The sequence below is a fragment of the Bombyx mandarina genome, chromosome 05 (genome assembly GCF_030267445.1).
Source record: "Bombyx mandarina strain Sakado chromosome 05, ASM3026744v2".
NCBI lineage: Eukaryota > Metazoa > Arthropoda > Insecta > Lepidoptera > Bombycidae > Bombyx > Bombyx mandarina.
The window spans coordinates 11,149,909-11,166,738 of NC_143212.1; the positions used below are offsets into that span (position 1 = coordinate 11,149,909).

The 16,830-nt window shown below is 33.7% G+C and overlaps 1 protein-coding gene across 3 annotated transcripts in view; it reads right to left on the minus strand.

The window, feature by feature from the left end:
• The window catches only part of LOC114250928 (uncharacterized), a 54,458-nt gene that overhangs the window by 24,717 nt on the left and 12,911 nt on the right, over positions 1-16,830 (minus strand). The gene's annotated exons all lie outside the window — the stretch shown is intronic.

Consider the following 16,830-nt stretch of genomic DNA (forward strand, 5'->3'; position numbering starts at 1 on the left):
ACACACCAAGGACTAATAAAGTTAAATAGAAAGCAGGATAATTCTAGTGTCGACGAAGGTGGGCCGCCGGTGAGTGAGCGCAAGCGTAGTGTGTCGTATAACGGTACAAGCGACACGACCACGGAGCTGCTAAGCTATTGACTGGTTCTTTAACAAATCCAATAACATCTCTACAATATAGCCCATTATATAAATAGGCGAAACAAATGTAGTTTAATAAACTAAGCTTCCCATTTCACTATTAAACAAATCCAGAAAAATACTTAGAACGTGTTTTCAAAAAGAACAATTATTTTTTTAAAACAAATTTCAAAAAAAATACTGCGTTGGTGTAACATTATCCTTTAAAATAAGAGGATCTAATACTGGTAATATTCTGTCCGGCTATGCCCCAGGAGATCGGTACGTACGCTACTAATACATTCCTTTAACACACCCAGAGTAACTGTATATATTTCTCAATTACTTTCTCCTTTTTAAATTCTTCCTACCGTTTCTCAATACCTTTTGATTTAACTGGGAATAAGGCGTCTTCTCAGTCCGCAAGGTTTTGTGGTATCATCTAACCTGTTTCTGCCGCGAAATATTCGTGCCTTCTGAATAAAACGTAGCTTTAAAATAGTATCTTCATCTAGAAGGCTTACCTCTACAATATTATAATTACGGAAGAAATTAACCACGAATTTCATGTCTTAAGATGGGTGGCGACAATCACGCTGTAATATCGTATCGTATCGGCTCTGGTAACTTAACACGAGGTGGACCCTTAACTAATGCGTACAGGCAAAAAATAACTGCTAAATCCAATTATCGACATCACTTTTGATTAATTTTTTGTACTAGATACCAGCACTTACTACTCGGCTTATTTATTTATTTATACATGCGTGGACCAAATCAGATTAGTCACGGTATGCTGAAATTTGATAATTAGTTGATGCGGTTTCAAGTTAATTAAATTAGATAATACTTATATGAATGGTTGAGATTACTGTGGCGGTTGAAGTTATTTATTAATTGATATTTAAGATATTTCGGTGATGAGATGTTTGAAATCATTATTTCCGAATTACGAAACAGTTTAATAATTAATATAGTGCTCATTTCGAGATTACAAAAAAAAAACTCCGACTTGCAAAAGCCTAAGAATATCGTAGGATTTTGTATGAATTACAACGATCTCATTCACGACACTTGGTTGAAGATTAAAATTATGACCTCAATATGGTTTAAAAAAAATAAACACAAACACATTAGCCTATTTTTAAGGTATGCCGACCACAACCACACCGGGTAATAATGCTCCATTCATCAGTACACTTTCTCCCAATCGCCCTCTCACTTTATTTTAAAACCTTTCAAGACGCTTCACGTCGTGAAGAGCAGGCCTATAACTTGCTCTGGGTCAAGGACGCTGGTGCCCGACATTCCTCTTACAACTATCGATTTTAGAATTATCTGATCTTGTACTGATAAACTCGTAATAAATTGTCTATTTTAATAACAGTTCTTAATGAGCTTTAAAACTAGTTTTTGAACATTTTTAGGTAGAAATATCTAATGAAAAAACATTGAACCCACAAGGCCGCAGCTACCTCGACCGTTGATATCATGACCGCTGTGATAACTTGAAAAAAAAAAGTACACAAAACATTTTTATTTATTCTTACTGTTGTAACACCATATATCGAGGTTTTTATTTTAAATTCCATAAGTTATTATTTTAACCATAAATATCTTATATGTCATACACCTCTTTTGTATTAGGGAAAGATTTCAGTATAAATTGTTCAATGTTTCAATGCAATGTAGAACATCCTAAAAAAATAATACCTATATACGAATATGTTTTGATAGTCATCTAAAAAAATTGTGGTTCAGTAAATGCCTCGACAAACCATTGTGATGTTTTAAAAAAAATCTGTATACGATTTAATTTGATTTGCAGCTTGAGAGATAACCCTTGACAGAAATCTTCCCAGCATTCTAAGGTAAGGCCATGCATTGACGTAATAGGATTGTAATAATTTAAGGGTTCACAAGGGTTCTACTAATACAGATCAGTATGGGAAATACCGCTATCAGAGGCTTCATAAACTGTATGATTGAGAAGTCTGATGACATTGATGACGCTGGAAAGGTGTGTAAAATGTGTGTAATCATTGAAAACCCTTAATAAACCTTTACGATTATCCTTCTCATAGAACTCGTCGAATACTGAATGAAGCTCGACCTAGGTCGATTCTAGAATCTAACTCATAGACAAAACCCACTGATTTTCTCGCCGGATCTTCTGAGTTAGTTGCGATTCCGATCCGGTTTCAGATTCAGCGAAGCACTGCCATTGCTAGGGCAGATGTTAGCAGAGACTCTCAAGCTGAGACACGTGAGTCCTGATCATCTGTAATGCCGGAATATCCTTTTTAGGGCTATCGGTAATTAGCTAGGAACAAACATGGAAGCCTAAATATTCTAGATATAGTACTACTCCCTAAAAATGTATAAAATCTTACCATTACTACTGTCGAATTATTAATTAAATAAAAACTTCAATACAAAATGAGATGCATACGATACGATACAAAGTCGTGATAAAAGAATAAAATTACGCAAATCAATATTTTTTTCAAAATAAATCACGAAACTGATTTAACAAACATGCAACGTGATGTACCACTTCCTCGAAGAGAACCTTGATGAATTAAAAAAATTAAGTAATGAAACAAAAAACAGCTGCTGGAAGTGTTGCGTATAAATATAATCTATGGTAATTTGTGTGGACCACTAACAAACAATGTAAGAAATAATTATGTATCATAACGACTTTATTAATATAACAAACTCTTTTCTAAGTATAGCTATGATTAAACGAAACCATTCGTAAAAATAAATGCAATATAGAATAAATATCAAACAACATACGTTAGGTTTAAGTATTTTAACTTTATGCTTTTAGGTACTTACCCGACACACTGTAGTGAGTAAAAAGTTTTATGAAATACAAAATGAATGCGATTCACGTCGTCTCATTTCGATATTGCAGTATATTCAGTGGATTTAAATTTATTTGTCTGTTCTAATAAAAAAAATCAACCCGGAGGGGGAGGTAACTTGAGGAAGTTACCAGTTTATGTGAGTTATATGAGTATTGTAGGGTACGAGCTTTTGAGACGGCACGGTGAGCAACCTCCAAACCGATTATTGGCTTACAGATATTAAAGTAGATACGATTTAATAATACTGATAGCGTAGGACTCATCCTAAGCTTTCACCACGATAAAAAGATGCAACTTAAAGACCTTGTTAAAACATGAGTACTGTGTGACGCAGAATCGATTTTTGATAGAAAACAATTCAAATGCTTTGTCAATAATATTTTTTTTATTTTTTTATTTCTTAGATTCAAAAAATATCAAATTTTAAAAATTTCAAAGTTCATAATTCAAAAAAATTCAAATAATTCATCCTCCTAGCCGATATATCGAATGAAGACTTCAATTTTATACCTCAAAATGGTCAGCGGAATTCAGATTCAGTTAACTGAGTGCTTAACAGTAGGTACGCTGTGATCGTTGAGTAATAAAAAAAAATTCACTACCAAAGAAGTACCTTAACAAATTCAAATTCTTTCTAGGGTTTTGTGTGGGTGCGTCAGTATCAGAATCGAATAACTCATTTTAATTAGCATCGTCTTCAATTATTGAGTGTGCTATAACTCGAAACTATGATGCTACAAATACCGCATGAACGCATAGTTTTATTTTTCATGCAGGAGCCAGTCACCGTCGACGCCCTAGACACGTCCTTACGGATCCATCAGATCCAATAACCTTTGCATTAGATGCCTTCAGCTCTAATACTAGGGGCAGGCTTAGAGACCCCGGTAACCGTACTCGTCGAACTCGACAAAGAGGTCGACGTGCAACCTAACCCATGCATCAGCCCGCTGAGTTTCTCGCCGGATCTTCTCAGCGGGTCGCGATTCCGATCCGGTAGTAGATTCATTCGCGAAACAATTGCTCTTGAGTTGTTAGGTCTCCTTCGGAGGCGCTCGGGCAGTTGTTAGTAAATCCCGCTCCTCTTGGCTGAGCCTTTGCTCGCCCACCTGTCCTGGTGAAACTGGAAAGGCCTTAGGGCCACCAGTAAACTTTCAATCATAAAAAAAAAAAAGTTTTATTTTAATAGATTGCGTAAAAAACGTAAATTTACTAAAATTAGATGTCGAACCTTAAAAACAATTCAGCACTATGAAAAGAAATTAATAATCAATCATTAAGTAGCTTTACATAAATAATTTGAATAATTAATTCGATTACGTTAATTTGTAATCATAAAACTGTCATGTCCATAATGTAAGGCTTAGATTCTAAGTAATACCCATACACCAAGAAGACGTGAAGAACAATACAAATTACTATTGAGGTAGTAAATTTTTCTCTCTCAAAATTAATAGGATATTTCTAAACTGAAGTAAAAAATATAAACAGAGTTACGAAATTAATTAATTTTAAAGAAAATAAAAAATACGTGCTGCGTTGTACCCGCGGTAGCTAAAGTTCTTTGAATAATTCTACACTTATTAAGAAATTTTTGGGGAGAAATTATTAGGCTTATTAATATATCACTAAGAGCCAAAGTCCAATTGAATTGCCAACTGTATAAAAAATGATTACGTTCACACACATACAAAATATTATAAGGGTGCGTAAATATTTCTTTACGTTTGCATGAGTAAATAATTAGCAAGATCCAGGCTCTAGCAAGTTCGCTGAGATCAACGAACTCTGACGGGTCAAAAGCCCTGCATCGTGAGCAAGTCGCGATATTTATTGGTAATCATTTTTAAACAAAAGAAATAAAACTAATCTCCTTAAAATTGTAAACATGGAGATTCTTGAAACAATTGTTGTTGCAGATACAGAATTAAAACTATTTTAAGCAATTAAATTATCGTTGGCAAATTAAAAACAATAAAAAACGGTAATTTATTTTCTAAATTCACACAATTAACACCAATTATCGTATTTTTGATCAGAGGGTTTGTGTTATAAAATGTTTTTGTGTCTTTTACAAAGTTTTCATGTAATTGTGGTTTTGGCGTCGGTAATAAAAAATATATTTTAGATTCCACCATTCATATAAAATCAGATAATTTACAAAAATATGTATATGATGTGTTACCAAAAAAATTACGTGCTATTTTAAAAATGTTTTATCTTAGTATACTCTGTATGCCTTATTCTTGGACTTAATATCGATCTATATATATTTTTTACTGGTGGTAGGACCTCTTGTGATTCTGCGCGGGTAGGTGCCACCACCCTGCCTATTTCTGCCGTGAAGCAGTAATGCGTTTCGGTTTGAAGGGCAGGGCAGCCGTTGTAACTGTACTGAAACCTTAGAACTTATGTCTCAAGGTGGGTGGCGCATTTACATTGTAGATGTCAATGGGCTCCAGTAACCACTTAACACCAGGTGGGCTGTGAGCTCATCCACCCATCGAAGCAATAAAAAAAAAGCGATATTTAATAAATTAAATCGTTTTTTTTCGCTGTGCATAAGTATAGATAAGATGCCCAATCTTTATCAAACTTTCTAGTACCTCATAGTTAACTAACAAGGTTCTAAATAAACGGGTTAGCGTGTCTATGCGAATCGTCGGTTTTGAGTACACTGATTAAAGATGACACGTTCAATATATGTGTATCGACAACCACCGCCGTGTTGCTTAGCGTCTTCATTGTTTAGCAGCATTCTGAGGTTGATTTAAAACTAAAACATGCCTTTATTTATAAATTTAAATGGCACAGATAGTAAAGTGAAACGCACTTCGATATTTGTTAGAAAGTTTTCTAGTTAAATTTTAAATTCAGTGTTTCGTTTTCATTAAATTACCCGATTCAAAAAAGCTATCTCGAAAATGTTTCGTTCGTAATGAAACAGTATCACGACATCAGCTAGAAATAATATAATGATGTTCTTGTTACGCAGAATTGAAGAGAAAGGCGAGTCTGGTCCCACTGACCTACTACTTACGAATACTTTCCTAGCGTCATTTGTTCTTTGAAAAATATTTTTGGCAATTAGGTACATAGTTTAGGCACTGTCGTCAACCTTTCTCATATACCTTACAAACGTGAGACGTAGGTTGTATACATCATATATACATTTACTGATGGTAGGACCTCATGTGAGCCCGCACGGATAGGTACCACCACCCCGCCTATGTCTGCCATGAAGCAGTAATGCGTTTCGGTTTGACGGGTGGGGCAGCCGTTGTAACTATACTGAGACCTTAGAACTTATATCTCAAGGTGGGTGGCGTATTTGCGTTGTAAGTGTCTATGGGCTCCAGTAACCACTTAACACCAGGTGGGCTGTGAGCTCGTCCACGCAACTAAGCACTAAAAAAAAATCGTCAGAGTCAAAACAGTAATTTTTAAAGATTTTTTTTTATGTACATCAAACAATTATTGAATGGTAAAATATATCGAGGGTTGAAAGTCTATTTGATTTAAGCGAAATTTATCTTCGTAATTAAAGATGCGTTTTAATTGGAATTAGTATCAACAGTTCGATATTTTCAATTGAGCCTCAATTAAGTTTACTCCATGGGAATAGCTTAAGAAGTTATTTGTTATGATATTTTTTCCAAATGTTAAACTTTAAATGGCTCTCCTGTAAAGTTGCAAAAATATCGCTTAAGCCAGCCTTTGCTCGATATAATAAAGTAGATCTATTCAAATATCAATGGATAATTTTAGCATCGAATCGTAGTGAGGTTGACTGCTACAAGTTTTTGAGATAGATGAATTATAACTGGTTACACGGCAACAACTAGTAAGAATCAACATTTTTTACAACCGTTTTTACAGAGCTAGTAAGTACTAAGTAGTAAAGAGTAGTAAGTAGTAAATTATAATTTCTTGCTAAAAAAAGTGGAATGAGCCATTTGTTGACTCCTGACTTCAGTTTTTAACGACAAAAAATCTCATATTATTGCACATTTTATTTACATTTGGTAATTAAAGCTTATGCTACCATTATATTATAAATATTAATTTTGTCTCTGTTTATTATTCAAATTCCAATTAAAGCATTGTTTGTTTTTTTGTGCATTTGTTAATCTCCTAAAAAGCTAAATCAATTTGAATATTGGTCATAGTATGGGGATGATGATTGTCGGTTTTTTTTCTTTTAACAGATTATAATTACTCATAAGATAATACACAATAACAAAAAACAGCTAAATGAATACAACCAATTCAATCATTTCATTCTTACATGCATCCACAATACAATTTACTGTTGGTTAAATTTGGTTTGTTCAATGAATATGCATACAATCAGTTCCGTAAATGGTTTACAAACAAAAACTTTCAAATAAACTCTGAAGCTAGGAAATATCATTGAAATCGGTTGAAAGAAATGTTACATGTCAATCTGTAATTAATAGAATAGGTGTTTAATATTTTACAGACAGTACTCGTTAATAATATTGCTTCTATCGATTTATTTACTTATTAAAATGTAATTATGTAATGTAAAGTAAATGTAAGTAAATAATGTAATTACGTATTAAAAGCAAAAAAAATATTACTCGGGTTTTATAAAAGCCGGATCACATTTATCGCATGCAGCCGTATAATTTTAAAATATGCGGAAACAGTAAACAAAAAATTAAAAACCAATAAAAATAAACATTTAATTTTTAACTATTTATGAACATCGTGCACCGCGCGTGAACACCGTTACGTTATGCATAACCTCAACGGGATTCAACATTAATAACGGTATGCTGCCGATAATTCACAGGTCTATTTCGAAATCCAGTTTTTTTTTTTTTATAAAATATTAGTGACAACAACGTAACCGGTCAGAAAACCGGATCGCTGTGTTTTATACGTTGACCCGGTTGCGGTCTCGCGCCAGGGTCGGCTGTTGCACTGAAGACGCGGCCCGCAAGTCGCAACCAAGTGCAAGGCAAACCTCTTCACGTAACACGGCATAACTATGAATGCCAACAGACTCGTGTATGCACACCTGTTTTTGTTTTTTTTTTTTTCTTTCCGTTGCATAAACATTAGCATTTTTATTTTGTTTATTTATAATACGTACCTACTCGGTTTTATATAGCTAAGCTAGTCAATTATAATTTCAAGATTATCGTGAGGCGTTTTATGCTTTTTACGTTGAATATATAAAACCGAGTACGTATAAATAAACAAAATAAAAAAGCAAAAAAAAAAGCTTTTGCCCGCGACCCCGTCCGCGTGCAATAGTTACTTTGGCATAACACTAACTTTTACCCCCACTTCAATTACGTAGAAAGTGTAAATATTTTTGAATTATAGAAAGTTAAGGAGCTATTTAAACCCCTATTTTGAAACATTCTTTATTGATGCTCCACTTGTATTGGCCTTACTGTGATGTTATAAAGCCTATAGCCTTCCTCAGTAAATGGGTTATCTAACACTGATTTTTTCAAATCAGACTAGTAGTTCCTGAGATTAGCGCGTTCAAACAAACTCTTCAGCTTTATAATATTTAGTATATATTTAAATCATAAAACTGATTGTGTTCGTTATACGTTTTTAAACCTACTTTTGGCACTAAATGATTAACAGAGTATAGGTATAGGTCTTTATAGGTAAGAGCAAGACTTGCATACTCTATTTTTATTAAAAAAAAAAAACTAAACCCTGCGTCTCATGCAGTCAAAAATACGGTAAATATTAAACAGTTTACTAACGTAAAGTTTCCGCAGAGGTTACTGACCGCTGAATTTAAGCCAGGTCGATCTTGGATTGTAAAACACAAAGTGAAGCCAATACGAATTTATTTTACCAACAACAACAGAAATTGAGCAAATTATATATAATACTAGCGACCCGCCCTCGCTTCGCTTCGGAAACATTAAAACACACATGAAACCAAAAATATAAAAAAAAAAAAAAAAAAAAAAAAGTAGCCTATGTTCATCAGGGACAATGTCGGCTTCTAATGGGAAAAGATTTTTTCAAATCGGTCCAGTAGTTTCGGAGCCTATTCGAAACAAACAAACAAACAAATCTTTCCTCTTTATAATATTAGTATAGATATGTGTATGTGTTTGTGGTTTTGTCGTTATTTCATTCAACAACGAACCGACTGATCGATATGATTATGTATTAAGAGATACTTACTACATAGGGCAGCGAGCGTCAAATACTTTGTACATCGAAAAGGCGATTTACTATTATTAAAAGAAAACAGCTCAAATAGTGCAATCCTAGTATAAGATAAGAGTAAATAATTTAATGTATAAAAATAAAACTGGAAACGTTCGCACGGAGTCTCTCGATTTATTCGCGATTCAATCGCGATTCAATCGCGATAAAAGACGTAAAGCTTGGCGAATCGTTTTTTAGCAATTATGTGAGAGCAACAGCGTCTTTATTGTTACTAAAAAGGTTACTTTACTTACAGCGTAATTTATTACCACAGATTTTACAGTCATTCATCTAAATTGCTCTGATATTTTTTATTATTAGTCTAGTATTTTATAGCTTTTACTAACTACTCTTATGACCGTTTAAACAAGTTTAATTCTAACTTTTTCTATACAATTTAATCCAAGTTTTAGTCCGAAGGTACGCACCGACAAGCCCTTTGGTATGCTGACAGTAACCACTTAACCTCAAAGTGAGATTTTCAGTCCATCTTAGCTTGTACAAAAGAATTTTGCTTATCAAGGGGTGAAAGGCTGTTTGGTTTAAGCGACATTTTTGCAACTTCACAGGAGAGTTATTTCAAGTTTAAAATTTGAAAAAAACATCACATCAAAAAAAAACTTCTTCAGTTGTTTGAATGCAGTAAACTTAACTTAAGTTCAATTAAAAACATCGAACTGTTGATGCTAACACCAAATAAAACGCACCTTAATTACAAAGTAAATAAATTTATAAAATGTCGCGTATTAAACGAAATGCCGCTTAAGCTTTATACCTTTTATAGCTTTTCACCACTCTCTGCCATTGCCGGTCCCAAGCCCGGATGAGAAAAGAGGAGGGTTGAGTAGAGCTAGACATTCCTACCGTAAAACGTCAACGCCGAGCACTGGGCGGCGGGAAATAACCCAGCCCCCGGATACAACCAGAGACCCGGAGCGGGACCAGTTTGCCGTGAAGGACTAAATCCCTTCGAAATACTGATGTGGAAGGACGTGGGAACCCACCACAATTATATCCCAAGAGAGTCATGGACAGAGAAACATTTAAACTGTTTCAAGGCCATGACCACGACCCTCAGTAATGAGGAAACCGACGCAAGGAGGAGCTTTTCACCTCTCGATATTACTTACAGAGTCAGTACTGCTGTGATAAAAGAAAGAGGTGATACAAAAAAATAATGACAAATTTGAAATTTGTAAAATATTATTATAATATGAATACTTTTTTGTAGATAAATTTACGAAATTGAACTTTAAGCTTATAATTTAATTTATTTGGTATATGATCATAACCACATTAAAAATTTGAAGCGTGTATGATATTACCGACTGAATGTGGATTCTGCATAGATAGGATGCAGACGGCAAATATCCCTCAGGCATCGCAATAAGACTACGACGAGAACCCACAGGAGCCTCGACCCGCTCCTAATTATACATGGACGATCAACGCACGCTGAATATAAAATAAATTTTATGTGCCATTCGAATTATTTCACGACGCTTTTACAGCTCAATGGGTAATTGCTTTTCAATGCGAAAAATCCCGAGGCTAAATAAAATATTATGAAATACTTTTAAAAAGTAAAAAAATGAATTTAACTGTAGCATGCCAATATTTTTTTTTAGTTTAGCGGTGTTGGATAGGTGATCACTCGAAGTCGTTATTTAGCCTAAGCTATAAACTACTAATCAGGTTAAATATGTGAATGCAACGTCAAATATAGCAGCAGAAACATTTTGCATGTCGATGTAATTAGCAAAGCACAATAAAAAAAATTGTTTGTTTATTGAGTCTGTTTAGGTTATAGGCAATTGAAATTGGGTCTATTAAATGTTTCGGCAGTTTTCAACAACATTTTTTTATCTCGCTTGTACGCATATTTTTTTAGGCTCTACCGTGCAAACCAATCTGTTTTCCTTATTTTTAACGGAAAATATTTTGCATTACGCGGTCATCAATTTTGTATCGGACACCTGTCAAAATGTATAATAACAATGTGAAAATGTATTTCTAAAAATATTTCAGTTATATACGAGTATAATGCAATAATCATAGCAATTCTACGTTATTATAAAATGCTTTCTATCAAATAAGTGCTGTACAAAGAAATTTGTTGGTATGTTCGAATTTCTTAATTTCTATTAAAATTGTAAGTTTTGTTTATGTGATTAATTAAATAATTGTTTACTAATTAATTAAACCATTGTAAGTTTCTTTTTATTTGATTACGTAATGTATTGCAATCTCAAATAATACAGAGATGTGTCATATTACATAACAACACTTTATTTACGTAACATTTTATTTGAATTTAAATTGATCTATATTAAAATCCCGTTATTAAAGAATTATAAAATCTATTGGAGATACCTACATAAAATATATGAACAATACTAGTCTCAACTACATAACTGAACTGATAATTAGCTTACAATTTATTACATTAAAGTAATAAATTGTAAGCTAATTACACTTGCCACTTGTTATTCAGTAGTTATCGAAACCCATACCATAACGTGATAGCTGCTATCTACCTTGAGGCTTGAGGTCGAAGTCTCAATTGCGATATATCTAGGCTGTCCCACCTTGCATGTCAGGACATATCTACTTCGTTGCAGAAGTAGGCTAGATGGCGGTAATCCACTAAGCTGGCTTCCAATACCACTAGTGAATAAAATTGCTTGGAAATAAATAAAAAGTACCTAACGTGCAGATTAAAGATGAGCGTTTTAATGCGAAAGCTTCGTCACGCACGCGCGCTTTGCAAAAACTTCGATAAAATTGTTCTAATCCTGGTTATTCGGTTGGTTTTTACTGTCGAAGTCATCTGCAATTTCTTAATTAGATTTTTCTTTTGTTAAATTAACCACATTTATTGTGCTATCAGGTATTAGTGTTATCTATTTATTAATACGTGAACCAAAAACTTTATAACCCTTTTTACGAAAATTGCGCGGACGGAGGAGTATAAAATTTCCCACACTTATAGAAAATATAGAAAACGAGTGCAGAATGTTAATATTATTTTGCATAAAAAATACATTAAATCAATAAAAAAATCATGACACACACTACCATGTATTTGACACACACACACACATGCATACTATATTATTTATTTATTGTCAAACTTTTCATATTGCTTATGGTCTGTGGTCAAATTAAGAATATTGTATGTATTTGTCGAAAGTCTATTATTGATAATTAATTAATTCAACTTTGCCAAATGGAAAATAGAAGCTCTTCAATCAGGAACAACGTTCGTAAGGATCGTTTTGTATACGAACACTTTGAACAACAGAAACAGGTTGTATACTTACTCACAAACTGCCCGGATAGACATAATTGCCACTGGTGCTTACGAGAACATATTTGAACAGGAGAGATGGTTCATTGACATTAAGGTTCCAGTGGATATTTGTGGGTTTACCGTTGTGTGACACTGACTCCTGACCTTGATCGCTACGAACCAACAGACAATAACTAAAAAATACATTCTCAGGCCTCTGTATTTTGGTAGCTTTTTCTATAAACGATAACGGTAGTTCATTATAAGCTTTACATTAAATTTAAATAATGTCTGTATTTTATTAGTTAAATAACTTTTTAAGCATTCCTCTTTTGTTTGTTTTTCACTAAAATATACAACATTCCTTTAATACAAGTAACCAGCCAGTTACTTCTGAAAGCGAATATGATAACAGAGTTCATACCTACAAGTTAATATCTAAAAATACGACCGCTTCCTGATCGATGATTTTTTTTTGAATTAATTAATGATAAGGGAAAATTCTGCGGCGCTTATTAAGCCACATAACGGGTTGAACAATTTCAATAATTAGACACGCATGTTTTTGCTTAAGACGATGCATAAGCAGCGTTATTCACAAGATGCGTACTGGTTCGTTTGGCACGTGTGGTTGGTAATTAATCGTCTATACGGAAATTACCTGGAACAGTCAAGTTGAGGGCAAGCTTCCTCGGTTTTTGTATGCCTCTGAAACGACGATATATTATGGGCACGCGTGCTGCCCGGCTCCGCTCGTGCGCACACACCACAAACCACAGTATATATATTATTAATTTTACATCATAATACATCTTTAAAATACTTCTCTAAGTAATACTTGAATCGGACCGTGACTTTGATATTGTGCCTAACGGTTTTGCGATTGTTTTGTTTTGAAAAGCAACGTTTACGGTCTGAAATCAATTTAATAAGACGATGCAGAATTTTATGTAATGGAAATATAACTAAACTATTATATTTTGTTTAGAACGATACATTTTACATTATTTTCATTTTTTTATATTTTGTTTTTTTTGTAAAGTTTAAACATATTCAGTACTTATAAGAACCGGTAAAACCTGTATTTTCGTTCAAGGCGATACTGTCATCCCCAGCGATAAGCTAAAATGCGTGTACGTAAAGCAAAATCGAAATACCTTAAATGATAACAGGTAAGCTTTCTTTCGTAACTTGTATTGTAAAAAGAAGATATGTTCATATGTGTAAAATACCGACTGCGGTAAAGTTTTCCAGTATAACATAAAATTTATCATCTCTTAATGGTAAAAGTTCTAGGAAGTCTGATAATTGTTTTGTTTTTCGACTTTTTACCACCATTGACTTTGTACCACCAAATCAATACTTTGTATGTTGAAAAAGGTATATTATGAAGTGTTCGTCTTCTGGGTAGGTATTTATTGTCTTACTCGTGGATACTCTGACGATGACTTTTCGAACGCCGAAAAAACTTTTTTTCGATAACGGTCGGGAATTTTATCCGTTACATCCTCCATTCGAAGTAATTGAAAGTTTATACTCTATGTGAACATTCGACCGGCCGAAAATCGTACATGAAAAGCCAAGACATAACCAGAATCAAGGATCAGAGTCATATGTCAATCAAGACATCGAAAACGTACTAAAAGCGGTGGGATAGACACTAATAAGTTGCCAAAGTGATCAGATAGCCTGCAAATCATCCAGGCCAAGAAAAATATAACATAATATCATGAAGGAATTAGATGCTCTCTCTTTGAAGCAATGATAGTTAATCGAAATAAATAATTATAAAGTACTCCTTTTTTTCATTCATTAAAGAAATATTTACGAATTGTTACTGCTAATATTTTTGACAGATAGATGTTCAAACCTCTTTATTATTGATAATATACAAACGGCGCATAACAAGTAAACGAACCGATATTACTGTATCGGCGACAAGACATTCAAACGCGTGCTTAATCTTAATCTATAAGGGCTAGATAAACAAATTTCCGACCCTGCGACCCTTGGGAATCCTTTTGTCAGCATTTTGTGCTTATTTGCATAGTATGACGACAATATACTTAGTATAACTTAATATACTTAATATAATATACATAGTAGTACAGTGTGAACGTGGACATAACAATGTATAGTGTGTGACATTGTTGTGCTATGAACTATATACTATATGCTATTATATTATAGCGTAGTCTGAAAGCGGCTTCATAATACAACCATATCGACCAAATCGATTCCAATTATAACAGTTCTAATAATGAAGCACACTGTTACTAATCTCCAATCTTTTAAAATCGAACGTAGCTAATTCGATTCAAATCGAACTAAAATAACGGTGAAGGCAACGCTTGCCAGTGTCAACGGTGAGCGACATCGAAAACCCAGTCAATTTACCCGTAAAGGTATAGATTTTTAGGACATGTTTACATTTTATGTTAAAATATAGCACTTTAAAGCTGCATTCAGAGTCCCAAATATAGGGCTTTTAGCTCAGTTTAGGATTGATTCTACTTTACATGTAAGATACTAGGATGCTTAGACTAACTATAAAACTCATGGTTTAAATGTCTGACTTTGTATTAAAGCTTTCTTTGTAAATGAAAATCTTCCAATTTAAATGATTTAAATTCTATTTGTTGAAAAAATTCGTCCCCCCACCGTACATATTCCAAAACCTATAAAGTTTCAAAGACAATAAAACTGTTTTGATTCAATAAAAGTAGGAATGTTGAAATTTGTCAACTTTATTTAATATGAATACTTACACCCGCGTACATAAATGCAGATTACTCATGTTTTTATATAGCAGTTAGATCATTTAACAACTTTCGATAGATATGATAGTTTATGTTCTTGCTTTGATTTTTTCCCTTCCTATTCCCTAATAGTCTAAAGGGTTATTGCAACTTCGCACGGACGAGATAGGTTATGATAAATATATTAAATATAATATTAAATATAGCTATTAAATATAGCTATAATATAATATATTAAAATATTTTGTAAGGTCACTGCAATCGTTACTTTAAGTTTAATAGGATAATTTTGCCATCGAACCCCACTGTGTCCGAAATAATGATCTTAAAGACATTTTTTGTTTGGTAATTTAAAACGATGTTAAGGTCATTGCCAGGAAGCTCTCAATGTAAACATAAAAATGTATAAGTAACTTAAATTTAGAAGCCACGAATGCTGATGATACTGTTGATAAAATATAAAGGACAAATCGTGTATTATGACAATGTCACCGGAAGTTTATCCCTAAGTTTATTTGTTGAAACATACATGACACGTTCACGACCTGTGTGCGCTACCGAGCGACGCTAATTAGTTAGGCATGCGTGACTAGTTTTAATCTCTTTTTTTTTCATTTTGACTCGTCATATGAAGTCGTCGTGGTTTGAAGAACACCCCTGGTGTACTCGTATCGAACGATGCCACTACGCCGGTGTTCAAACCTTTTGCAAACTTCTAGTAAGATACCCTATGTATAAATTATACAACAAATAGATTTAAGGAACTTTTAAAAGTATCACCACCCCTAAATAATTTGGAATCCTGTAGAGATGCCGTTTTCGAAACGTGTTTTATTTTATTTTATGTATTTAAATAACTTACGGTACATTAGTGAGGTTAACATAAAATATTGTAATCGTAAAATAATTAACCAACGCTAATCACAGAACTCCGCAATAGCGTACATACTCCGCGTCATTTAAACTTTGATAATTAGATGTTTAATTGAATTAACATGTCATTACAGATTTACATTTCGGCATTCCACTGGTTTAGAGATTGTCGGGTACCGTTCGCCGGCGCAGTAGTTAACGGGACTAACCCGACCCTACGATGTGCCTTGAATAAAGCCGACACAAGATTCTCGATAGATTGTGTATCAACATAGGAATGAATTTTTATTGTATTATATGATATTTTTTTTATTGCTTAGATGGGTGGATGATCTCACAGCCCACCTGGTGTTAAGTGGTTACTGGAGCCCATAGACATCTACGAAGTAAATGCGCCACCCACCTTGAGATATAAGTTCTAAGATCTCAGTATAGTTACAACGGCTGCCCCACCCTTCAAACCGAAACGTATTACTACTTCACGCCAGAAATAGGCAGGGTAGTGGTACCTAACCGTGTGGACTCACAAGAGGTCCTACCACCAGATAATTATTCTGTTTTAATTATTCTTGGAATTAGTTTTTATTCGAATCTTAATTATGTATTGTATTATGTATCTCTGTCAGGCTCATAAAACCTCCACCGGACGTGACTTCCGACAGAAAATAAGTTAAAAATAGATATGATATAACTT